General features: G+C 49.0%; 1 protein-coding gene across 2 annotated transcripts in view; it reads left to right on the top strand.

Moving 5' to 3' along the window:
- The window catches only part of CARS2 (cysteinyl-tRNA synthetase 2, mitochondrial), an 88,115-nt gene that overhangs the window by 70,455 nt on the left and 11,084 nt on the right, over positions 1-6,576 (top strand). The window lies entirely within an intron of this gene.

The raw sequence follows: 6,576 nt of genomic DNA, 5'->3' as shown, positions 1-6,576 counted from the left end.
TTAAACCCCCGACATTAGGTCCTCATTTTTCCCCTCCCTCCCCGCTCCCCTCTCCCTCATGTGCCCTTGATAGTTTATAAATTGGTATTTTGTCCATTTGCTTCTTTCTTGTACTCATTGTTGGCATCCCATTTACCCTCAGCCTCCCCAGCCATGCCCTTAGGTAATTGTTAATCCAGTTCCTGTCACCACAGATTTACCTGTCCTGGATTTCATATTCAGGAAGCCACCTAAAATAAAAAGCAAACAAGCCCCAAAACTCAACAATAACAAAAGTATAACAGAAAAACCTCAGTTGATTAGAACGCAGCAGATATTAAAAACTGAAACAGCTTTAAGATTGGTCGAGAGATCAGATGATAAGGTATTACCTTTTCACTTAACGACGCTTGCCACGATCAGCTTGACAATGCGTTCTCTCTGACAGCAATGCATTCGCATCCCTGGACAATAGTCGCAGGGAATTGAACTGGGAGTTTAATTCATGGAGGTGGGGGGACCCTGCAAATGGATTTTGGGCTTCCACTGCCATCCTTAGCTTCTACTGTGGATATTCAGAATTTAACCTCTGATACCATTCCCTCCTTTGGATTTGGATATTATCATTTACAACCCTCAGATCACATGGGCTAGGGTGCATCTTCCATGTGAGTTGAGTTAGTGCCTCCGTTGGATGGCTGCTTGTTTTAAGACAAGCCTTTAAGCCTCCAAACGCTGTTTCTTCTTATAGCCAGGCACCATTGGATTTCTTTAAGTGCAGTTACTTTTACACCTTACCATTTTCGGATTCTGAAAGCAGCACAGAGGACCATGCTGTGGGCCATGCATCAGCCAGCAGATCCCAAAGGTGACATTTCTGAGTGGGAACCATCCTGTAGGAGCACGGGTTCCTAAGCCAGACTCAAATGCACCTGGGCTCCTTCCTGAAAGGCTGGGAGTTTGCGCACCTCCCGGGATAACTCAGCGGAAAGGCCTGTGACTCTACTTCCCCAAATAGTCAGCTATCAAAACCCGCCGGAACACACATGACACACGAGACCGCCACGAGTCAGAATCAACTCAACACAACCAGTTTGCTTGGGTTTCTTTTAAGAAGAGGGGATGGGGAACCTCCAGAGCCCTTTAGTAGCCAGCCCCTTGGCAACCAGCTGATTCTTGTTCAGAAGCAGCCCTACTGCACAGGTTGTGTGTGGAGCACAGCTAACAGCCAGCTGGATGTAGTCAGCTTCAGCACAGTGAGAGACGGAACACTGCATGCACACTTTCACACTGCCCCATAGCTTGTGTGCTTAGAGAGGAAGGCAGTGGCGCTCCAAGGCCAGGCTTGTCCTTTGGAACAATGACGAGATGAGAGTCTGAAGAGGCACAGCCAGAAATGTGTGTGTGTGTGTGTGTGTGCTACTTTTGCCCAAATCTGTATCCTGCCATGTACACATGGCGGTGTTGTTGACGTCATACTGTTAAACTCAGATTTTCTGCCTTATGGATTATTTTAGTCCGTCTCCCTGTCGGGTAGAACTGCCAAGATGCATGCCGGGAGAGTGGTGAGTGCTGAGTGTGCTAAAGCAAGGAGAAGCACCGCTCCCGAGAACCAGGATATCTGACTCTTGTTTGATGACCTGGTTTGGAACTAGTTTGAGTTGTCGATCTTGATGCAAGTAATGAGCAGTCACGATTTTGCACGATGGAGCATCAGCCTACAGCAGTGGTTCTCAACTTTCCTCCTGCCGCGACCCTTTCATACAGTTCCTCATGTGGTGGTGACCCCCCCCCCCCCCCCGCCCCCCCAACCATAACATAATTTTCGTTGCTACTCCATCACTGTCATTTTGCTACTGCGATGAATCGGGCGACCCCTGCGAAAGGGTTCCTGTGAAAGATTGCGACCCACAGGTTGAGAACCGCTGGTCTGTAGGATGAGCTGTGTCCTGGTTTGTCTTTATGGGTGTGACCATGACCCAGCCAAGACGGTGAGAAACTCAGAGGCAAACCGGCTCGAGGAACGTCTTGTTGCCCCTTGCTGCATGTGAGCATAGCGGGGAAGGCATCTGTTATTCTGAGGGAAACGGTGCAGTGAATTTCATACACCCAGATGCACACTCTACCCTTCACAGTCCCAAATAACATGCTTATACCTCCCTGCTGGGTACCCGTTGGAACATCGGAAGAATAGCTTGCAGCTCCGAGTAGAGAATTGTGATTTCTGTATTCCATTCACAGGTGAGCGCATGTGATTCCCCAGGTCTGGCCCATGCTGATGGCATTATAATTTTCAGCAGGGGTGAAATTTTCCCAGAGTGGTACATCCTGGGTTGCAGCTTTGGGCCTTGGGAGGGGAAAAAGGAAAAAAAAATCCTTTCTCAGTCCTTTCCTGAAATGGTTGACCATTGGAGACCTCGGTACTCCCACCCCCCCCACCCCCAGCTCCCTTTGGTAGACTGTGGAAGGGAGGTGGTAGCAGGGACCTATTATTAGTATTTTAATCTCCGCTTGTGTGTAGTTCCTTTTGAACTCTGAATGCAACGTTTGGTCTGAAAGGGGGCTTTCTCCAGCCTTGGCGGCCGTTGCGGAAACTCACTACTGGTGTGCAACTTTCCCTGGGAGACGGGCACCCCTCTGCCACAGAGAGCTTTCTGGAACGACGGTGCCCGTCTCTGAATCGCCAGGACTGAACTCTGATGGCAAGTGAACCGTCCAAGGGCTGAGCCCCTGGAAAGACGGTGCCCCTTCAGAGACGGTGCCCCTTCAGAGGGAGCAGCCACCACAGGACGGAGCTCAGCTTCCGGACAAGTCACAAGCCTGTCAACGCTCATGGTGTGAAAGCCCACCTCCTCCGGTTCACAGCCCGCTTGTTTCCACCTCTGGAGAGAAGGTAGCCAAGACACTGTCAAGTAGGTGAAACGAGATGAGACCGTTAGCAGCACAGGACTCTAATCCACAGTCAGCAAGTGTGGCCTCCAGACTGGCAAAGCCCCTCCTGCTTCCCGGACTCCCTCGTGTCCCCTCGATGAAATAGGATCTTTACATGGAAATGCTTTTTCCTCCTGAACCTGGCCGCCGAACGTTGCTCGCTGGTGGGGCCGCCCGCCCCTGCCCACTCCCCATTGTCAGGGACAATGGCTCTTGCTGCATTGATCATTTCACTGTTAAAGGTTTCCCAGCCCTGGACTTCACGTGACCCCGCCGGCTCTAACTTTCCCTTTGTTTTCAATGTGGTCAGACTGTGTTGGGGTTTTTCTAGGTTTTTTCCCATAGAGCCAAGCTTTCTAAAAGCAAAACTGAAAATGGATTCATGAAAAGGGCAAAATGTTGGTAAAAAAACAAAAGGCATTGGAGAACTGAAAGTCAGATTCTGTGGTGCGGCTCCCAGTTTGATTTTGGAAACCAATACTTTTAGGCATAACAGGATACCATTTGGGCGTAGTGTCCAGATAGGTTTCTTGTATTTCTGTGACTTTCAGAAGGCTCTTTAAAGCCGCGGTAGCTTGAAGCAGGCCATGGACCCACACTGGTCTGCAGGCTGTTTGTTACAGTCCCACACAGATTTAAGTATGGACAATTAGGAGTTAGCATTAGAAACGTGTCACAGCTAGACATTGCTGACATCTAGCTCATTTTAAGATAATTCTTCCTGGCTATATTTTACATGAAATTACAAAAGATTAGACAAACAAATCCCTACCCCGACCCTTCATCACAGATAGTTTGTGAAGCACATTGTCCTTTGGAACAATGACGAGATGAGAGTCTGAAGAGGCACAGCCAGAAATGTGTGTGTGTGTGTGTGTGTGTGTGTGCTACTTTTGCCCAAATCTGTATCCTGCCATGTACACATGGCGGTGTTGTTGACGTCATACTGTTAAACTCAGATTTTCTGCCTTATGGATTATTTTAGTCCGTCTCCCTGTCGGGTAGAACTGCCAAGATGCATGCCGGGAGAGTGGTGTGTGCTGCTCAGTAGTAATTACTACATGGGCTACAATACTGACTGCAGAGGCTTTTACCAGCAGAAGGCCAAGGCATCTATGAGAAACATAGTGCATATCTGAAAAATAAATATTTTTCTTTTTATCTTGCCATATTTCCATTCCATCAGCTATTAATAACAGACCAGCGGCCTCAGTTCTTCAAGATGCACTCTGGCCTTTCCCATGCACGCTTCACCGGCAGAAGTGGACAGAACATTAGGCATTTTCCCCATCCTGCTCTGAGACACCACTTCAGCCAGGCCCTGAGGTGCCTCCAGTGGGGCCTCCATCCTGCCCCGCTGCCGGTGCCTGTGTGCCATTCCACTCCCGAAGGAGCTGGATTCGAACAGGAAGGTATTTTTAAGTTCCTACTAGAGACCTGGCCAGGAGCCCCGGTGGCATAATTGCTTACACATTGGGCTGCTAACCACCAGGTCAGTGGTTCAAGTCTACCAACCTCTGAAGGAGAAAGATGAGGCTTTCTGCTCCTGTAAAGATTTACCATCTCAGAAACCCCGAAGGGTAGTTCTCTTCTGTTCTATAGGGTCACTGTGAGCCAGAAGTAACTCACTGGCAATCGAGTGTGGAGGTATTTGGGGGTACCAGGCAGTGGGTTCGTAGGACCCTCTCCCTCTGAGGTCACCTGAGTGCATTGCTCAGCTACTTCCATTCCCGGTGTCCTTGGACATCACAGGGCTCTGGGAGTGCCCAGCAGCAAAGCTGAAGAAGTGACAGAGGATTCAGAAATTGAAACTCTACTTCATGGACGAGTCTTATTTAGTTGCAGGTGCTTTTTGGTGTTCTATGCTTAAATATATATATTTAAATATATGCTCTATATTCTCCTTTAGAACTTAATTATTTTCTTGTTATCGAGGATGTACACAGCAGAACAGACACACACCAGTTCAACAGTTCCTACGTGTACAGTAATCACACAGTGATCGTAACCTGGGAGATGTGTGCCCCTTCTCAGCCCTTTTCTGAGTCCTGCTTCCCTCAGCAGCGTAAGACACCCCCTGCCCCCCAGGTTCCCAACCAGCCTTTCCAGGTGCTGCCACCAGCTGGGTCCCAGAGCGCTTGTTCTTCCAGAGCACAGCGCTCCAGGGAGACCTTCTTTCATGCGCTGTGCCGTTGCTTGGTTTTAAGAAGACTTCTGGGGACGCTTTAGGTTGAAAGCTTAAAAGTTAGCACAAGACCATAGTTTCAGTGGTTTCTCCAGCCGCCAGGATGCCAGGAAGATTGTATCACACGAGAATTTAAAGTCCTTTTCTGTTTCTCCCTCCTGTTGCCTAGAATTCTTCCTGGTGGCCTTTCCTCAGAACCTTCAGGAATGGGAGCCAGGCACCATCCAGTTCTTCTGGTCCCAAGGAGGGAGTTAACCTCCCACATTCCACTTCCTTCCTCCTCTTCCTGGCTCTCCTCCTTCCTCTGTGCCTCCAGGCAAATAGAGACCAGTTGCTGTGCTCTGGATGTTTGAGCTCTTTAAGGCCCCAGGTACTCTGCACCAGGCTAGGGGCACAATGCTCTGATTGTTCTTCCGTGCCAGGGGAATGGGTCTGACTGTCAGCGAGCCGTGTGCCACAGGACGGCGCACTGCAGGGCCTGCTGCTGTCCTCCTAAGAAGAGTAGTATGGAAGCACTAGAGCAGATTAAAAGTTGGGCCAGGGATCTGTAGTGTTGCCTGAAACATGGCCCTCAACCTCTAAACCAAGGAACCAAGTCTCCTGAGGAGTTTGGTTGTATATAGGCAACCTCAGCAGCTGCTCTTTTTTTTTTTTTTTTGGTTTTTGTTATCAATATATCCATCGTACAGCACTTGCCAATACAACATTTCACAGGTGGACAACTTACTGACATCAACTATATTACTCGGCTGTGAAACCCTTACCTTAATCTCGGTGATTCTCCCATCACTGTGTACCTAAGGAGAATTCCCCCCGCTTGCCTGTCCCTCCCGGTCCTTAAACGGGCAGACAAAAAGCAAACACCTTGGTGTCCAGTCAGTACTGACTCATAGCAACCCCATAGGACAGGGGAGACCGGCCCCTACCCCTGTGCGTTTCCGAGACTGCATCTCTTTAAGGGAGTCAAAAGCCTTGCATTCCATGGAGCCACTAGTGGTTTGCAACCACTGACCTTATGGATCACAGGCCAGTCTTCCCCACTGCACCACGAGGGCTCCTAGCAACCCCCAGTTAACTTTGGTCTCTGTGCACTTGCACGTTCTGGCTTTTTATGTAAGTGAGATCGTAGAGTATCCACCCTTTGCCATAGACTTAATTTGCGCAGCATTACGCCTTTGAGGTCCATTCATGTTGCAGGATATATCAAGACTTTACTCCCCTTTCTGGCTGAGTAGTATTCCATTGTGTATGCCAGGGTCGATTAAAAAAAAGGATTGCTACTACACCATGGAAACCTTTATGAAATAAAAATAGCAACATGTGACGCTGTTGTTTCTCAGCGTATTCTCCAGCTAGGTCAGTACACTTCTGCAGGCAGCCTTTCCGTCTCGCTCTCTTTTCCCTGAGGATTTCTGTCCTCTTAGATTGCCACAGCATCAACGGTCAGTATTTTGGCATCCGCATGGCACTCAAATTGTGCT

The sequence above is a fragment of the Echinops telfairi genome, unplaced genomic scaffold (assembly GCF_000313985.2).
Source record: "Echinops telfairi isolate 266 unplaced genomic scaffold, ASM31398v2 ScPeMD7_7467;HRSCAF=8505_1, whole genome shotgun sequence".
Lineage (NCBI taxonomy): Eukaryota > Metazoa > Chordata > Mammalia > Afrosoricida > Tenrecidae > Echinops > Echinops telfairi.
This window is presented reverse-complemented; position numbering and strand designations above follow the sequence as displayed.